Raw genomic sequence first — 20,705 nt, 5'->3', positions numbered from 1 at the left:
AAATCCCTCAACTCTGTGGACATCAAGAGCTGTCTCTGTGGCGCAATCGGTTAGCGCGTTCGGCTGTTAACCGAAAGGTTGGTGGTTCAAGCCCACCCAGGGACGTGAATTCACTCTGTACAAGATGACACGGTCGCCATAGCTTTTTCTCTAAGAAGTTGAAAATAAGCCTGTTGTAATCAAACTGAAAAACAGTGGCTCTATGCTGATTAACCCAAGATAGAGATGCTTCTCAAAACCATGTCTAAAGGGTGAGGCAAACACTTTTCTCTGACAATGGTTTCAATTTGAAACGTCACCACAAACTTTTTGAGAAGTGAGCGGGAACACTACCCATTGGAAATTGGGATCGGTCAAAGAAAAGATTAGAAGGACACTGCTGTATCCTTTGTCCACGGGGAAATGTCTTGAATTATTTCAAACACATATCATCCTGCATAAGCTTGTAAGTTCAAACCCACTCCAGGACCGTGCATTTTCAATATGGGAGGGGCCAAGCACGTGTTAGCCAAGAAGCCAAAAGCACAAAATTCCACATTTTTCCCACAAAAAAACAACAAAAAACATGGAACCCAGAGCAATATTGGACAAACGTTAAAAGCAGTGGAAGACAGCATGAGCTGTTGTTATTTTTTTCAATGAAAATTTTTTGAAATTTGACCATTCAAGCAAACATGTGAAATCATGAGACAATGCAATTTTACTTGAAGCTTAGAGTCCACATACAAGCAATTAACTTTAAAACATGACAGCATCAATCTTATGATCAAGTGACAGGCACCAAAAGTTTAGTGTTTCAACCCCACTCTAGAATGATTCATTCCAAACATGAAATGGGCAAAGCATACACAGACCAAAAAGAAAAGAGTGAAAAAGGTAAAAAATGTGAAATAATCTTTACCTTTCCTGCGAAAAACCCTTACATGCACACCCCAACTGCAGATTGAAGAGAAAAATAAAGAAATCATTAAATACGTCAAAAGAGGACAAAAGAAGATTTCCATGAAAACAGTCTAAAATCTGTTTAATCACAAAGACATGTTGAAAGAGTGGAAAAATGCAAAATCTCTTGAAACTAACCAACGACCACCCTTTGACTCAAAACCAAGAAAAGCTGAGATAAGAATGGTAAGAAAAGAAAGAGAATGGAAAACACAAAAGAGCAAATTTCTCTCAAAAATGGGTTTGACATTTGACTGCCAGTTAAATCTCAAAGATTAAACAAAACCCAAGCAAAACAGTTTAGCAGAGGATGGTTTCGATCCATCGACCTCTGGGTTATGGGCCCAGCACGCTTCCGCTGCGCCACTCTGCTGATACTTAAAATGTAGTCATCCTCACAGCTGTCTCTACTTCTTACCGGAAGCAGTGTTAAAGTGGGAACTGTATAAGTGGGGAGATATCGAGAGACAAAAATCCCTCAACTCTGTGGACATCAAGAGCTGTCTCTGTGGCGCAATCGGTTAGTGCGTTCGGCTGTTAACCGAAAGGTTGGTGGTTCAAGCCCACCCAGGGACGTGAGTTCACTGTGTACAAGATGACACGGTCGCAGTAGCTTTTTCTCTAAGAAGTTGAAAATAAGCCTGTAGTAATCAAACTGAAAAACAGTGGCTCTATGCTGATTAACCCAAGATAGAGATGCTTCTCAAAACCATGTCTAAAGGGTGAGGCAAACACTTTTTTGTGACAATGGTTTCAATTTGAAACGTCACCACAAACTTTTTGAGAAGTGAGCGGGAACACTACCCATTGGAAATTGGGATCGGTCAAAGAAAATATTAGAAGGACGCTGCTTGTATCCTTTGTCCACGGGGACATGTCTTGAATTATTTCAAACACATATCATCCTGCATAAGCTTGTAAGTTCAAACCCACTCCAGGACCGTGCATTTTCAATATGGGAGGGGCCAAGCACGTGTTAGCCAAGAAGCCAAAAGCACAAAATTCCACATTTTTCCCACAAAAAAACAACAAAAAACATGGAACCCAGAGCAATATTGGACAAACGTTAAAAGCAGTGGAAGACAGCATGAGTTGTTGTTATTTTTTTCAATGAAAATGTTTTGAAATTTGACCATTCAAGCAAACATGTGAAATCATGAGACAATGCAATTTTACTTGAAGCTTAGAGTCCACATACAAGCAATTAACTTTAAAACATGACAGCATCAATCTTATGATCAAGTGACAGGCACCAAAAGTTTAGTGTTTCAACCCCACTCTAGAATGATTCATTCCAAACATGAAATGGGCAAAGCATACACAGACCAAAAAGAAAAGAGTGAAAAAGGTAAAAAATGTGAAATAATCTTTACCTTTCCTGCGAAAAACCCTTACATGCACACCCCAACTGCAGATTGAAGAGAAAAATAAAGAAATCATTAAATACGTCAAAAGAGGACAAAAGAAGATTTCCATGAAAACAGTCTAAAATCTGTTTAATCACAAAGACATGTTGAAAGAGTGGAAAAATGCAAAATCTCTTGAAACTAACCAACGACCACCCTTTGACTCAAAACCAAGAAAAGCTGAGATAAGAATGGTAAGAAAAGAAAGAGAATGGAAAACACAAAAGAGCAAATTTCTCTCAAAAATGGGTTTGACATTTGACTGCCAGTTAAATCTCAAAGATTAAACAAAACCCAAGCAAAACAGTTTAGAAGAGGATGGTTTTGATCCATCGACCTCTGGGTTATGGGCCCAGCACGCTTCCGCTGCGCCACTCTGCTGATACTTAAAATGTAGTCATCCTCACAGCTGTCTCTACTTCTTACCGGAAGCAGTGTTAAAGCGGGAACTGTATAAGTGGGGAGATATCGAGAGACAAAAATCCCTCAACTCTGTGGACATCAAGAGCTGTCTCTGTGGCGCAATCGGTTAGCGCGTTCGGCTGTTAACCGAAATGTTGGTGGTTCAAGCCCACCCAGGGACGTGAGTTCACTGTGTACAGGATGACACGGTCGCAGTAGCTTTTTCTCTAAGAAGTTGAAAATAAGCCTGTAGTAATCAAACTGAAAAACAGTGGCTCTATGCCTATTAACCCAAGATAGAGATGCTTCTCAAAACCATGTCTAAAGGGTGAGGCAAACACTTTTCTGTGACAATGGTTTCAATTTGAAACGTCACCACAAACTTTTTGAGAAATGAGCGGGAACACTACCCATTGGAAATTGGGATCGGTCAAAGAAAAGATTAGAAGGACACTGCTGTATCCTTTGTCCACGGGGAAATGTCTTGAATTATTTCAAACACATATCATCCTGCATAAGCTTGTAAGTTCAAACCCACTCCAGGACCGTGCATTTTCAATATGGGAGGGGCCAAGCACGTGTTAGCCAAGAAGCCAAAAGCACAAAATTCCACATTTTTCCCACAAAAAAACAACAAAAAACATGGAACCCAGAGCAATATTGGACAAACGTTAAAAGCAGTGGAAGACAGCATGAGCTGTTGTTATTTTTTTCAATGAAAATGTTTTGAAATTTGACCATTCAAGCAAACATGTGAAATCATGAGACAATGCAATTTTACTTGAAGCTTAGAGTCCACATACAAGCAATTAACTTTAAAACATGACAGCATCAATCTTATGATCAAGTGACAGGCACCAAAAGTTTAGTGTTTCAACCCCACTCTAGAATGATTCATTCCAAACATGAAATGGGCAAAGCATACACAGACCAAAAAGAAAAGAGTGAAAAAGGTAAAAAATGTGAAATAATCTTTACCTTTCCTGCGAAAAACCCTTACATGCACACCCCAACTGCAGATTGAAGAGAAAAATAAAGAAATCATTAAATACGTCAAAAGAGGACAAAAGAAGATTTCCATGAAAACAGTCTAAAATCTGTTTAATCACAAAGACATGTTGAAAGAGTGGAAAAATGCAAAATCTCTTGAAACTAACCAACGACCACCCTTTGACTCAAAACCAAGAAAAGCTGAGATAAGAATGGTAAGAAAAGAAAGAGAATGGAAAACACAAAAGAGCAAATTTCTCTCAAAAATGGGTTTGACATTTGACTGCCAGTTAAATCTCAAAGATTAAACAAAACCCAAGCAAAACAGTTTAGCAGAGGATGGTTTCGATCCATCGACCTCTGGGTTATGGGCCCAGCACGCTTCCGCTGCGCCACTCTGCTGATACTTAAAATGTAGTCATCCTCACAGCTGTCTCTACTTCTTACCGGAAGCAGTGTTAAAGTGGGAACTGTATAAGTGGGGAGATATCGAGAGACAAAAATCCCTCAACTCTGTGGACATCAAGAGCTGTCTCTGTGGCGCAATCGGTTAGCGCGTTCGGCTGTTAACCGAAAGGTTGGTGGTTCAAGCCCACCCAGGGACGTGAGTTCACTGTGTACAAGATGACACGGTCGCAGTAGCTTTTTCTCTAAGAAGTTGAAAATAAGCCTGTAGTAATCAAACTGAAAAACAGTGGCTCTATGCCAATTAACCCAAGATAGAGATGTTTCTCAAAACCATGTCTAAAGGGTGAGGCAAACACTTTTCTGTGACAATGGTTTCAATTTGAAACGTCACCACAAACTTTTTGAGAAGTGAGCGGAAACACTACCCATTGGAAATTGGGATCGGTCAAAGAAAAGATTAGAAGGACACTGCTGTATCCTTTGTCCACGGGGAAATGTCTTGAATTATTTCAAACACATATCATCCTGCATAAGCTTGTAAGTTCAAACCCACTCCAGGACCGTGCATTTTCAATATGGGAGGGGCCAAGCACGTGTTAGCCAAGAAGCCAAAAGCACAAAATTCCACATTTTTCCCACAAAAAAACAACAAAAAACATGGAACCCAGAGCAATATTGGACAAACGTTAAAAGCAGTGGAAGACAGCATGAGCTGTTGTTATTTTTTTCAATGAAAATGTTTTGAAATTTGACCATTCAAGCAAACATGTGAAATCATGAGATAATGCAATTTTACTTGAAGCTTAGAGTCCACATACAAGCAATTAACTTTAAAACATGACAGCATCAATCTTATGATCAAGTGACAGGCACCAAAAGTTTAGTGTTTCAACCCCACTCTAGAATGATTCATTCCAAACATGAAATGGGCAAAGCATACACAGACCAAAAAGAAAAGAGTGAAAAAGGTAAAAAATGTGAAATAATCTTTACCTTTCCTGCGAAAAACCCTTACATGCACACCCCAACTGCAGATTGAAGAGAAAAATAAAGAAATCATTAAATACGTCAAAAGAGGACAAAAGAAGATTTCCATGAAAACAGTCTAAAATCTGTTTAATCACAAAGACATGTTGAAAGAGTGGAAAAATGCAAAATCTCTTGAAACTAACCAACGACCACCCTTTGACTCAAAACCAAGAAAAGCTGAGATAAGAATGGTAAGAAAAGAAAGAGAATGGAAAACACAAAAGAGCAAATTTCTCTCAAAAATGGGTTTGACATTTGACTGCCAGTTAAATCTCAAAGATTAAACAAAACCCAAGCAAAACAGTTTAGCAGAGGATGGTTTCGATCCATCGACCTCTGGGTTATGGGCCCAGCACGCTTCCGCTGCGCCACTCTGCTGATACTTAAAATGTAGTCATCCTCACAGCTGTCTCTACTTCTTACCGGAAGCAGTGTTAAAGTGGGAACTGTATAAGTGGGGAGATATCGAGAGACAAAAATCCCTCAACTCTGTGGACATCAAAAGCTGTCTCTGTGGCGCAATCGGTTAGCGCGTTCGGCTGTTAACCGAAAGGTTGGTGGTTCAAGCCCACCCAGGGACGTGAGTTCACTGTGTACAAGATGACACGGTCGCAGTAGCTTTTTCTCTAAGAAGTTGAAAATAAGCCTGTAGTAATCAAACTGAAAAACAGTGGCTCTATGCCTATTAACCCAAGATAGAGATGCTTCTCAAAACCATGTCTAAAGGGTGAGGCAAACACTTTTCTGTGACAATGGTTTCAATTTGAAACGTCACCACAAACTTTTTGAGAAGTGAGCGGAAACACTACCCATTGGAAATTGGGATCGGTCAAAGAAAAGATTAGAAGGACACTGCTGTATCCTTTGTCCACGGGGAAATGTCTTGAATTATTTCAAACACATATCATCCTGCATAAGCTTGTAAGTTCAAACCCACTCCAGGACCGTGCATTTTCAATATGGGAGGGGCCAAGCACGTGTTAGCCAAGAAGCCAAAAGCACAAAATTCCACATTTTTCCCACAAAAAAACAACAAAAAACATGGAACCCAGAGCAATATTGGACAAACGTTAAAAGCAGTGGAAGACAGCATGAGTTGTTGTTATTTTTTTCAATGAAAATGTTTTGAAATTTGACCATTCAAGCAAACATGTGAAATCATGAGACAATGCAATTTTACTTGAAGCTTAGAGTCCACATACAAGCAATTAACTTTAAAACATGACAGCATCAATCTTATGATCAAGTGACAGGCACCAAAAGTTTAGTGTTTCAACCCCACTCTAGAATGATTCATTCCAAACATGAAATGGGCAAAGCATACACAGACCAAAAAGAAAAGAGTGAAAAAGGTAAAAAATGTGAAATAATCTTTACCTTTCCTGCGAAAAACCCTTACATGCACACCCCAACTGCAGATTGAAGAGAAAAATAAAGAAATCATTAAATACGTCAAAAGAGGACAAAAGAAGATTTCCATGAAAACAGTCTAAAATCTGTTTAATCACAAAGACATGTTGAAAGAGTGGAAAAATGCAAAATCTCTTGAAACTAACCAACGACCACCCTTTGACTCAAAACCAAGAAAAGCTGAGATAAGAATGGTAAGAAAAGAAAGAGAATGGAAAACACAAAAGAGCAAATTTCTCTCAAAAATGGGTTTGACATTTGACTGCCAGTTAAATCTCAAAGATTAAACAAAACCCAAGCAAAACAGTTTAGCAGAGGATGGTTTCGATCCATCGACCTCTGGGTTATGGGCCCAGCACGCTTCCGCTGCGCCACTCTGCTGATACTTAAAATGTAGTCATCCTCACAGCTGTCTCTACTTCTTACCGGAAGCAGTGTTAAAGTGGGAACTGTATAAGTGGGGAGATATCGAGAGACAAAAATCCCTCAACTCTGTGGACATCAAGAGCTGTCTCTGTGGCGCAATCGGTTAGCGCGTTCGGCTGTTAACCGAAAGGTTGGTGGTTCAAGCCCACCCAGGGACGTGAGTTCACTGTGTACAAGATGACACGGTCGCAGTAGCTTTTTCTCTAAGAAGTTGAAAATAAGCCTGTAGTAATCAAACTGAAAAACAGTGGCTCTATGCCTATTAACCCAAGATAGAGATGCTTCTCAAAACCATGTCTAAAGGGTGAGGCAAACACTTTTCTGTGACAATGGTTTCAATTTGAAACGTCACCACAAACTTTTTGAGAAGTGAGCGGGAACACCCAGGGACGTGAGTTCACTGTGTACAAGATGACACGGTCGCAGTAGCTTTTTCTCTAAGAAGTTGAAAATAAGCCTGTAGTAATCAAACTGAAAAACAGTGGCTCTATGCCTATTAACCCAAGATAGAGATGCTTCTCAAAACCATGTCTAAAGGGTGAGGCAAACACTTTTCTGTGACAATGGTTTCAATTTGAAACGTCACCACAAACTTTTTGAGAAGTGAGCGGGAACACTACCCATTGGAAATTGGGATCGGTCAAAGAAAAGATTAGAAGGACACTGCTGTATCCTTTGTCCACGGGGAAATGTCTTGAATTATTTCAAACACATATCATCCTGCATAAGCTTGTAAGTTCAAACCCACTCCAGGACCGTGCATTTTCAATATGGGAGGGGCCAAGCACGTGTTAGCCAAGAAGCCAAAAGCACAAAATTCCACATTTTTCCCACAAAAAAACAACAAAAAACATGGAACCCAGAGCAATATTGGACAAACGTTAAAAGCAGTGGAAGACAGCATGAGCTGTTGTTATTTTTTTCAATGAAAATGTTTTGAAATTTGACCATTCAAGCAAACATGTGAAATCATGAGACAATGCAATTTTACTTGAAGCTTAGAGTCCACATACAAGCAATTAACTTTAAAACATGACAGCATCAATCTTATGATCAAGTGACAGGCACCAAAAGTTTAGTGTTTCAACCCCACTCTAGAATGATTCATTCCAAACATGAAATGGGCAAAGCATACACAGACCAAAAAGAAAAGAGTGAAAAAGTTAAAAAACGTGAAATAATCTTTACCTTTCCTGCGAAAAACCCTTACATGCACACCCCAACTGCAGATTGAAGAGAAAAATAAAGAAATCATTAAATACGTCAAAAGAGGACAAAAGAAGATTTCCATGAAAACAGTCTAAAATCTGTTTAATCACAAAGACATGTTGAAAGAGTGGAAAAATGCAAAATCTCTTGAAACTAGCCAACGACCACCCTTTGACTCAAAACCAAGAAAAGCTGAGATAAGAATGGTAAGAAAAGAAAGAGAATGGAAAACACAAAAGAGCAAATTTCTCTCAAAAATGGGTTTGACATTTGACTGCCAGTTAAATCTCAAAGATTAAACAAAACCCAAGCAAAACAGTTTAGCAGAGGATGGCTTCGATCCATCGACCTCTGGGTTATGGGCCCAGCACGCTTCCGCTGCGCCACTCTGCTGATGTTTAAAATGTAGTCATCCTCACAGCTGTCTCTATTTCTTACCGGAAGCAGTGTTAAAGTGGGAACTGTATAAGTGGGGAGATATCGAGAGACAAAAATCCCTCAACTCTGTGGACATCAAGAGCTGTCTCTGTGGCGCAATCGGTTAGCGCGTTCGGCTGTTAACCGAAAGGTTGGTGGTTCAAGCCCACCCAGGGACGTGAATTCACTGTGTACAAGATGACACGGTCGCAGTAGCTTTTTCTCTAAGAAGTTGAAAATAAGCCTGTAGTAATCAAACTGAAAAACAGTGGCTCTATGCTGATTAACCCAAGATAGAGATGCTTCTCAAAACCATGTCTAAAGGGTGAGGCAAACACTTTTCTGTGACAATGGTTTCAATTTGAAACGTCACCACAAACTTTTTGAGAAGTGAGCGGGAACACTACCCATTGGAAATTGGGATCGGTCAAAGAAAAGATTAGAAGGACACTGCTGTATCCTTTGTCCACGGGGAAATGTCTTGAATTATTTCAAACACATATCATCCTGCATAAGCTTGTAAGTTCAAACCCACTCCAGGACCGTGCATTTTCAATATGGGAGGGGCCAAGCACGTGTTAGCCAAGAAGCCAAAAGCACAAAATTCCACATTTTTCCCACAAAAAAACAACAAAAAACATGGAACCCAGAGCAATATTGGACAAACGTTAAAAGCAGTGGAAGACAGCATGAGCTGTTGTTATTTTTTTCAATGAAAATGTTTTGAAATTTGACCATTCAAGCAAACATGTGAAATCATGAGACAATGCAATTTTACTTGAAGCTTAGAGTCCACATACAAGCAATTAACTTTAAAACATGACAGCATCAATCTTATGATCAAGTGACAGGCACCAAAAGTTTAGTGTTTCAACCCCACTCTAGAATGATTCATTCCAAACATGAAATGGGCAAAGCATACACAGACCAAAAAGAAAAGAGTGAAAAAGGTAAAAAATGTGAAATAATCTTTACCTTTCCTGCGAAAAACCCTTACATGCACACCCCAACTGCAGATTGAAGAGAAAAATAAAGAAATCATTAAATACGTCAAAAGAGGACAAAAGAAGATTTCCATGAAAACAGTCTAAAATCTGTTTAATCACAAAGACATGTTGAAAGAGTGGAAAAATGCAAAATCTCTTGAAACTAACCAACGACCACCCTTTGACTCAAAACCAAGAAAAGCTGAGATAAGAATGGTAAGAAAAGAAAGAGAATGGAAAACACAAAAGAGCAAATTTCTCTCAAAAATGGGTTTGACATTTGACTGCCAGTTAAATCTCAAAGATTAAACAAAACCCAAGCAAAACAGTTTAGCAGAGGATGGTTTCGATCCATCAACCTCTGGGTTATGGGCCCAGCACGCTTCCGCTGCGCCACTCTGCTGATACTTAAAATGTAGTCATCCTCACAGCTGTCTCTACTTCTTACCGGAAGCAGTGTTAAAGTGGGAACTGTATAAGTGGGGAGATATCGAGAGACAAAAATCCCTCAACTCTGTGGACATCAAGAGCTGTCTCTGTGGCGCAATCGGTTAGCGCGTTCGGCTGTTAACCGAAAGGTTGGTGGTTCAAGCCCACCCAGGGACATGAGTTCACTGTGTACAAGATGACACGGTTGCCGTAGCTTTTTCTCTAAGAAGTTGAAAATAAGCCTGTAGTAATCAAACTGAAAAACAGTGGCTCTATGCCTATTAACCCAAGATAGAGATGCTTCTCAAAACCATGTCTAAAGGGTGAGGCAAACACTTTTTTGTGACAATGGTTTCAATTTGAAACGTCACCACAAACTTTTTGAGAAGTGAGCGGAAACACTACCCATTGGAAATTGGGATCGGTCAAAGAAAATATTAGAAGGACACTGCTTGTATCCTTTGTCCACGGGGACATGTCTTGAATTATTTCAAACACATATCATCCTGCATAAGCTTGTAAGTTCAAACCCACTCCAGGACCGTGCATTTTCAATATGGGAGGGGCCAAGCACGTGTTAGCCAAGAAGCCAAAAGCACAAAATTCCACATTTTTCCCACAAAAAAACAACAAAAAACATGGAACCCAGAGCAATATTGGACAAACGTTAAAAGCAGTGGAAGACAGCATGAGTTGTTGTTATTTTTTTCAATGAAAATGTTTTGAAATTTGACCATTCAAGCAAACATGTGAAATCATGAGACAATGCAATTTTACTTGAAGCTTAGAGTCCACATACAAGCAATTAACTTTAAAACATGACAGCATCAATCTTATGATCAAGTGACAGGCACCAAAAGTTTAGTGTTTCAACCCCACTCTAGAATGATTCATTCCAAACATGAAATGGGCAAAGCATACACAGACCAAAAAGAAAAGAGTGAAAAAGGTAAAAAATGTGAAATAATCTTTACCTTTCCTGCGAAAAACCCTTACATGCACACCCCAACTGCAGATTGAAGAGAAAAATAAAGAAATCATTAAATACGTCAAAAGAGGACAAAAGAAGATTTCCATGAAAACAGTCTAAAATCTGTTTAATCACAAAGACATGTTGAAAGAGTGGAAAAATGCAAAATCTCTTGAAACTAACCAACGACCACCCTTTGACTCAAAACCAAGAAAAGCTGAGATAAGAATGGTAAGAAAAGAAAGAGAATGGAAAACACAAAAGAGCAAATTTCTCTCAAAAATGGGTTTGACATTTGACTGCCAGTTAAATCTCAAAGATTAAACAAAACCCAAGCAAAACAGTTTAGCAGGTTTCGATCCATCGACCTCTGGGTTATGGGCCCAGCACGCTTCCGCTGCGCCACTCTGCTGATACTTAAAATGTAGTCATCCTCACAGCTGTCTCTACTTCTTACCGGAAGCAGTGTTAAAGTGGGAACTGTATAAGTGGGGAGATATCGAGAGACAAAAATCCCTCAACTCTGTGGACATCAAGAGCTGTCTCTGTGGCGCAATCGGTTAGCGCGTTCGGCTGTTAACCGAAAGGTTGGTGGTTCAAGCCCACCCAGGGACGTGTGTTCACTGTGTACAAGATGACACGGTCGCAGTAGCTTTTTCTCTAAGAAGTTGAAAATAAGCCTGTAGTAATCAAACTGAAAAACAGTGGCTCTATGCTGATTAACCCAAGATAGAGATGCTTCTCAAAACCATGTCTAAAGGGTGAGGCAAACACTTTTCTGTGACAATGGTTTCAATTTGAAACGTCACCACAAACTTTTTGAGAAGTGAGCGGGAACACTACCCATTGGAAATTGGGATCGGTCAAAGAAAAGATTAGAAGGACACTGCTGTATCCTTTGTCCACGGGGAAATGTCTTGAATTATTTCAAACACATATCATCCTGCATAAGCTTGTAAGTTCAAACCCACTCCAGGACCGTGCATTTTCAATATGGGAGGGGCCAAGCACGTGTTAGCCAAGAAGCCAAAAGCACAAAATTCCACATTTTTCCCACAAAAAAACAACAAAAAACATGGAACCCAGAGCAATATTGGACAAACGTTAAAAGCAGTGGAAGACAGCATGAGCTGTTGTTATTTTTTTCAATGAAAATGTTTTGAAATTTGACCATTCAAGCAAACATGTGAAATCATGAGACAATGCAATTTTACTTGAAGCTTAGAGTCCACATACAAGCAATTAACTTTAAAACATGACAGCATCAATCTTATGATCAAGTGACAGGCACCAAAAGTTTAGTGTTTCAACCCCACTCTAGAATGATTCATTCCAAACATGAAATGGGCAAAGCATACACAGACCAAAAAGAAAAGAGTGAAAAAGGTAAAAAATGTGAAATAATCTTTACCTTTCCTGCGAAAAACCCTTACATGCACACCCCAACTGCAGATTGAAGAGAAAAATAAAGAAATCATTAAATACGTCAAAAGAGGACAAAAGAAGATTTCCATGAAAACAGTCTAAAATCTGTTTAATCACAAAGACATGTTGAAAGAGTGGAAAAATGCAAAATCTCTTGAAACTAACCAACGACCACCCTTTGACTCAAAACCAAGAAAAGCTGAGATAAGAATGGTAAGAAAAGAAAGAGAATGGAAAACACAAAAGAGCAAATTTCTCTCAAAAATGGGTTTGACATTTGACTGCCAGTTAAATCTCAAAGATTAAACAAAACCCAAGCAAAACAGTTTAGCAGAGGATGGTTTCGATCCATCAACCTCTGGGTTATGGGCCCAGCACGCTTCCGCTGCGCCACTCTGCTGATACTTAAAATGTAGTCATCCTCACAGCTGTCTCTACTTCTTACCGGAAGCAGTGTTAAAGTGGGAACTGTATAAGTGGGGAGATATCGAGAGACAAAAATCCCTCAACTCTGTGGACATCAAGAGCTGTCTCTGTGGCGCAATCGGTTAGCGCGTTCGGCTGTTAACCGAAAGGTTGGTGGTTCAAGCCCACCCAGGGACATGAGTTCACTGTGTACAAGATGACACGGTTGCCGTAGCTTTTTCTCTAAGAAGTTGAAAATAAGCCTGTAGTAATCAAACTGAAAAACAGTGGCTCTATGCCTATTAACCCAAGATAGAGATGCTTCTCAAAACCATGTCTAAAGGGTGAGGCAAACACTTTTTTGTGACAATGGTTTCAATTTGAAACGTCACCACAAACTTTTTGAGAAGTGAGCGGAAACACTACCCATTGGAAATTGGGATCGGTCAAAGAAAATATTAGAAGGACACTGCTTGTATCCTTTGTCCACGGGGACATGTCTTGAATTATTTCAAACACATATCATCCTGCATAAGCTTGTAAGTTCAAACCCACTCCAGGACCGTGCATTTTCAATATGGGAGGGGCCAAGCACGTGTTAGCCAAGAAGCCAAAAGCACAAAATTCCACATTTTTCCCACAAAAAAACAACAAAAAACATGGAACCCAGAGCAATATTGGACAAACGTTAAAAGCAGTGGAAGACAGCATGAGTTGTTGTTATTTTTTTCAATGAAAATGTTTTGAAATTTGACCATTCAAGCAAACATGTGAAATCATGAGACAATGCAATTTTACTTGAAGCTTAGAGTCCACATACAAGCAATTAACTTTAAAACATGACAGCATCAATCTTATGATCAAGTGACAGGCACCAAAAGTTTAGTGTTTCAACCCCACTCTAGAATGATTCATTCCAAACATGAAATGGGCAAAGCATACACAGACCAAAAAGAAAAGAGTGAAAAAGGTAAAAAATGTGAAATAATCTTTACCTTTCCTGCGAAAAACCCTTACATGCACACCCCAACTGCAGATTGAAGAGAAAAATAAAGAAATCATTAAATACGTCAAAAGAGGACAAAAGAAGATTTCCATGAAAACAGTCTAAAATCTGTTTAATCACAAAGACATGTTGAAAGAGTGGAAAAATGCAAAATCTCTTGAAACTAACCAACGACCACCCTTTGACTCAAAACCAAGAAAAGCTGAGATAAGAATGGTAAGAAAAGAAAGAGAATGGAAAACACAAAAGAGCAAATTTCTCTCAAAAATGGGTTTGACATTTGACTGCCAGTTAAATCTCAAAGATTAAACAAAACCCAAGCAAAACAGTTTAGCAGAGGATGGCTTCGATCCATCGACCTCTGGGTTATGGGCCCAGCACGCTTCCGCTGCGCCACTCTGCTGATGTTTAAAATGTAGTCATCCTCACAGCTGTCTCTATTTCTTACCGGAAGCAGTGTTAAAGTGGGAACTGTATAAGTGGGGAGATATCGAGAGACAAAAATCCCTCAACTCTGTGGACATCAAGAGCTGTCTCTGTGGCGCAATCGGTTAGCGCGTTCGGCTGTTAACCGAAAGGTTGGTGGTTCAAGCCCACCCAGGGACGTGAATTCACTGTGTACAAGATGACACGGTCGCAGTAGCTTTTTCTCTAAGAAGTTGAAAATAAGCCTGTAGTAATCAAACTGAAAAACAGTGGCTCTATGCTGATTAACCCAAGATAGAGATGCTTCTCAAAACCATGTCTAAAGGGTGAGGCAAACACTTTTCTGTGACAATGGTTTCAATTTGAAACGTCACCACAAACTTTTTGAGAAGTGAGCGGGAACACTACCCATTGGAAATTGGGATCGGTCAAAGAAAAGATTAGAAGGACACTGCTGTATCCTTTGTCCACGGGGAAATGTCTTGAATTATTTCAAACACATATCATCCTGCATAAGCTTGTAAGTTCAAACCCACTCCAGGACCGTGCATTTTCAATATGGGAGGGGCCAAGCACGTGTTAGCCAAGAAGCCAAAAGCACAAAATTCCACATTTTTCCCACAAAAAAACAACAAAAAACATGGAACCCAGAGCAATATTGGACAAACGTTAAAAGCAGTGGAAGACAGCATGAGCTGTTGTTATTTTTTTCAATGAAAATGTTTTGAAATTTGACCATTCAAGCAAACATGTGAAATCATGAGACAATGCAATTTTACTTGAAGCTTAGAGTCCACATACAAGCAATTAACTTTATGTAACGTGTATATACCCCTACACGCAGGATCCAGCAAAACAGAAGACAGCACAGAGGAGAGATACGTCTACCGGACCTTAGAGTGGCCGGACTCGACGTAAAGGAGAAGTACAGAGTCAGGAGCGATCCGAGGTCAAGGGCACAAAGAGACAGCGTAAACGAGAACTAGCCGGGGTCTGGTACACAGGAATCAGCAAGCCGGCAAACAGTACAGACAAGGATAAAGCGAAAACGAAGTCAGAATACAAAGCCAAGGTCAAATACGGAGAAACACAACTGAATACAACAAGCACTAAAGGGAACTGTAGCAGAAACCACGATAGGGCAAGGAACTAAGGGAAAAGGGTAAGTATAAGTAGCCTTCAAACTAACGTGATTGGCTCCTGTCTCTTCCACTCCCCCAACAGGTAAGTGTATGGGGTGATTGGCGTGACAGGAGCCAATGGGAGCCTTTTTGCAATTTAGGCTCCCACTGTCTCTTTAAGAGCGCGCCCGAGATTCGCGGCGCGCTCTTAGCTGCAGGCGGGACACGTGACCGCTTCTCGCGGTCACTGCCCGCCTTCCTGTTTGAGCAGTCGGATGAGCCGCGCGCGGCTCGTGCAGCCGCAGGACCGCGCGCGGCTTGAAGAGAGGGCCGCGGCCGGCCCCCGGATAAGGTAAGTACCGCTACAGTACCCCCCCCTGAGGACACGCCCTCCGGGCGGGCAGGACCAGGTCTGGCAGGAAAACGCGAATGGAAAGAACGTACAAGGCGGGGAGCATGAACAGCATCCGCAGAAATCCAACTGCGCTCCTCAGGCCCATAACCCTTCCAATGTACCAAGTACTGAAGCCGACCCCTGAGGAAACGAGAGTCAATAACAGCAGACACTTCGAACTCCTCATGACCCTCCACAGAGACAGGAGGGGGAGGGGGTGTACTCCGGGTATAGCGGTTGCGTACGTAAGGCTTCAACAACGAGGTGTGAAATACATTGGGTATACGCAGATTTTTAGGCAGACCCAAGGCATAAGAAACGGGATTAACCTTATGTATAATGCGATAAGGACCAATGAAGCGGGGAGCCAATTTCATAGAAGGCACCCGGAGGCGAATATTCCGTGTGGAAAGCAAAACCCTGTCCCCCACAACATAGGAAGGAGCCGCTCTGCGATGCTTGTCAGCCTGAGCCTTCTGGCGGGCAGCAGAGTCCACCAAAGAACGCTGAACCTGCTCCCAAGTATTACGCAAACCAGCCAAATGCTCATCCAGAACTGGCATGCCCTGTGAGGAGAATGCAGCCGGAAGAACAACGGGATGCTGGCCATAGACAACGTAAAAAGGGCTTTTGCCGGAAGAATCATGAGTGGCGTTATTCCGAGCAAATTCAGCCCAAGGAAGCAGGTCAGACCAATTGTCCTGATGGTGAGACACAAAACAACGGAGGTACTGCTCCAGAGACTGGTTGGCACGTTCAGCAGCTCCATTAGACTGGGGATGGTAAGCGGAAGAAAATGAGAGGGAAATACCCATCTCCGAACAAAAGGCTTTCCAGAACCTGGAAATAAATTGGCTACCCCTATCGGATACAATAGATAAGGGAATACCATGTAATCGAAACACTTCTTTAGCGAAGATAAGAGCCAGTTCCTTGGAAGTGGGCAACTTGCGAAGAGACACAAAGTGAGCCATTTTGGAAAACCGATCTACTATCATTAGGATGACTGTGTTACCATTCGAAGGGGGTAATTCAACAATAAAATCCATTGATAGATTAGACCAAGGTCTCTCGGGAACGGGTAACGGATGCAACAGCCCACAAGGAACTCTACGAGAGGTTTTCATACATGCACAAGTAGAACAAGCACTTATATAGTCAGTAACATCCTTACGTAAGGTATCCCACCAGAAATACCGAGAAACGGCTGACACTGTTTTGGAAATACCAGGATGTCCAGCAGTCTTAGTATCGTGATACAGTGACAGAATATCCCGTCTCTCGGGAACGTCAACGAACAATTTATCATTAGGCCTCTCGCCAGGTGCCATGCTCTGTTTCGCTTGTATGGCCTGCAAGAGGGACGAGGAAATAGACAATATAGTAGTTGCTATTATCCTGTCTGGGGGAATGACAGGAGTGACATCAATCTCCTGTTTGTCAATAGTCTCGAATTGTCTGGACAGAGCGTCCGCTTTAGTGTTCCGATCACCTGGCCTATAGGTGATTATATAATTGAAATGGGACAAGAACAGTGACCACCTAGCCTGCCTGGAAGACAATCTTTTAGCTTCGCTAAGGTAGGACAGGTTCTTATGATCCGTAAATATGAGGATGGGATCCTTAGTGCCTTCTAACAAATGTCTCCATTCTTTAAGTGCTAAAATGATAGCAAGGAGTTCGCGATTACCCACATCATAATTCCTTTCTGCTTTGGACATTTGTTTAGAAAAGAAGCCACAAGGATGCAATGGCTTGTCAGGAGACTCTCTTTGGGATAAGACAGCACCTACCCCTATATCGGAAGCATCAACCTCAAGTATATATGGCAATGAGGGGACAGGATGCTGTAAAATAGGGGCAGAGGCGAACGTAGTCTTAAGAAAGTCAAAAGCCTGAAGTGCCTCAGTAGACCAGACACGTGTATTGCCATCCTTTTTAGTCATACGAGTAATAGGCGCTACTATAGACGAAAAACCTTTGATAAAACGTCTATAATAATTAGAGAAACCCAGAAAACGCTGGATGGCTTTCAGACCTTGTGGCAGAGGCCATTCTATGACCGCAGCGAGCTTCTGGGGATCCATCCGAAAACCCTCAGCGGAAATCAAATACCCTAAAAACTGGACCTCGGATTGGTCGAATAGACATTTTTCTAATTTGCAATAAAGACCATTAGCAAGAAGGGTCTTCAGAACTGTCGTAACATGTCTGTGATGAGTGTGAATGTCTGTAGAATATATTAAAATGTCATCCAAGTACACAATAACAAATGAGTGAATAAAGTCCCTTAAGACATCATTAATAAATTCTTGGAACACTGCTGGGGCATTGCAAAGCCCAAATGGCATGACGGTATACTCATAATGACCTGACCGAGTGTTAAAGGCTGTTTTCCATTCGTGGTCCTTTTTTATACGTATCAAATTGTATGCTCCTCTAAGATCTAATTTGGTGAATACCGTAGCATGTTTGAGCCTGTCAAACAATTCTGTTATTAACGGTATAGGGTAAGCATTTTTGATGGTGATTTTATTAAGACCTCTATAATCAATGCAAGGTCTTAAATCACCTTCTTTCTTCGATACAAAGAAGAACCCCGCTCCAGCCGGAGAAGAGGATCTCCTAATAAATCCCTTTTCTAATGATTCTTTAATGTACTCCTCCATGACACGGTTTTCTTGAACCGATAGGGGGTACACCCTGCCCTTGGGAGGTATAGTACCAGGCAACAAATCAATAGCACAATCGTAGGGTCTGTGAGGCGGTAATTTGTCAGCCTCTCTTTTATCAAAGACAGTCTTTAAAGTTAAATACTGAGAGGGTATAGCCGTAGATAAAGGAGGAACAGTAGGAACGTTAATAGAATTCACAGGCGTGACTTCAATAGTACATGACTCATGGCAGGCTTCACTCCATGATTTTATCTGCCCTGTCTCCCAGTCAAAAATGGGATTGTGGGCACGTAACCATGGATACCCTAATACCAACTGTGAAGAGGGAGAGGTGATGACCTGGAACCGAATGGTTTCATAGTGTAGAACCCCTGTGTACATGTGTAGCGGTGCAGTCTCGTGAGTAACAACTGGAGATATCAATGGTCTACCATCTATGGCCTCAACGGCCAAGGGTATCTCCTTCTCCCTGATGGGAATATTGTTTTTCTTTACAAAACCAGAGTCTATAAAATTCTCAGCTGCCCCAGAATCAACCAGGGCGTCTATGTTTTCAACTATACAACTCTCTCCCATATGTAAAGAAACAGGGAGAAGCAGTCGGTTAGGAGGCAAAGTAGGAGACTTAGAAATCACACCCAAGGCCAGTCCCCTATAAGGTCTTAGGTGCGAGAGTTTTCCGGGAGCAGAGGACACTCCTTTACCATATGGTCTCTCTTACCACAATATAGGCAGAGTCCCTCCCTTCTCCTATGTAATTTCTCAGTATCTGAGAGTTTGGCAACCCCTAATTGCATAGGTTCCTCTTCAGGTACTTTAACACTCTCCGGTATATTAACTCTGGGTTGAATAGGTGTAACAAAACGTCTATTCCTGTTCTTAGTATAGAGCCTGTCACGAATCCTATTATCTATATCGATGAGGTAGTCAATAAGGTCCTCTAAGGCAATAGGAAGCTCCTTAGCTGCTACCTCATCCAATATAGAGTCTGATAAACCTTCCATGAAGGCCGTAGTTAACCCATTATTGGTCCAATCGACCTGTGAGGCAAGGGTACGAAACTGTATAGCGTAATCAGCCACAGACCTAGAACCCTGTTTAACCCTCATTAATGCTCTAGCGGCATTCTTAGACCTTTTCATAGTATCAAAAGTTCTACGAAACGCTGTTAGGAAACTGTGAAAGTTATGCACCATAGGTCCATTAGCCTCCCAAATAGGGTTTGCCCATTCAAGTGCTTTGTCGGTAAGTTGGTGCATAAAGAACCCAACTTTAGACCTCTCTGTGGGAAATGAACGTGGATACATTTCAAAATGAAACTCTATTTGGTTAATGAACCCTCTGCATGTCTTAGAATCCCCTCCATACCTAGGAGGAGGCGTTAAATGTGCTGTAGCGTTAGGCATAGTCGATACTTCAGGAAGCAGGGGTGCAGGAGGGTTAGGTGCGGTTGCTGGAATGGTTCTAGCTAAGAGCGTCTGGAGAGCCTGAGCTATTTGATCCATACGGTGATCCTGCTCTACAAATCTAGCCTCATGGGTCGCCATCTGTTGAGCTAAATCTGCGGGGTCCATGGCCCTATCGTAATGTAACGTGTATATACCCCTACACGCAGGATCCAGCAAAACAGAAGACAGCACAGAGGAGAGATACGTCTACCGGACCTTAGAGTGGCCGGACTCGACGTAAAGGAGAAGTACAGAGTCAGGAGCGATCCGAGGTCAAGGGCACAAAGAGACAGCGTAAACGAGAACTAGCCGGGGTCTGGTACACAGGAATCAGCAAGCCGGCAAACAGTACAGACAAGGATAAAGCGAAAACGAAGTCAGAATACAAAGCCAAGGTCAAATACGGAGAAACACAACTGAATACAACAAGCACTAAAGGGAACTGTAGCAGAAACCACGATAGGGCAAGGAACTAAGGGAAAAGGGTAAGTATAAGTAGCCTTCAAACTAACGTGATTGGCTCCTGTCTCTTCCACTCCCCCAACAGGTAAGTGTATGGGGTGATTGGCGTGACAGGAGCCAATGGGAGCCTTTTTGCAATTTAGGCTCCCACTGTCTCTTTAAGAGCGCGCCCGAGATTCGCGGCGCGCTCTTAGCTGCAGGCGGGACACGTGACCGCTTCTCGCGGTCACTGCCCGCCTTCCTGTTTGAGCAGTCGGATGAGCCGCGCGCGGCTCGTGCAGCCGCAGGACCGCGCGCGGCTTGAAGAGAGGGCCGCGGC

General features: G+C 41.6%; 3 non-coding genes across 3 annotated transcripts; all 3 read left to right on the top strand.

Annotated features, from left to right (window-relative positions):
- Positions 1–10,157: 10,157 nt before the first annotated feature.
- TRNAN-GUU (transfer RNA asparagine (anticodon GUU)) lies at positions 10,158–10,231 on the top strand. The gene has a single exon. It is a non-coding gene; the product is annotated as a tRNA-Asn (tRNA).
- Positions 10,232–12,978: 2,747 nt separating this feature from the next.
- TRNAN-GUU (transfer RNA asparagine (anticodon GUU)) lies at positions 12,979–13,052 on the top strand. Its single transcript has one exon. It is a non-coding gene; the product is annotated as a tRNA-Asn (tRNA).
- A 1,340-nt stretch (positions 13,053–14,392) lies between these two features.
- TRNAN-GUU (transfer RNA asparagine (anticodon GUU)) lies at positions 14,393–14,466 on the top strand. Its single transcript has one exon. It is a non-coding gene; the product is annotated as a tRNA-Asn (tRNA).
- The last annotated feature ends 6,239 nt before the right edge of the window (positions 14,467–20,705 follow it).

Source organism: Pelobates fuscus, chromosome 2, assembly GCF_036172605.1.
Source record: "Pelobates fuscus isolate aPelFus1 chromosome 2, aPelFus1.pri, whole genome shotgun sequence".
NCBI lineage: Eukaryota > Metazoa > Chordata > Amphibia > Anura > Pelobatidae > Pelobates > Pelobates fuscus.
Note: the sequence above shows the minus strand (reverse complement) of the source record. Positions and strands in the feature narration are given on the sequence as shown.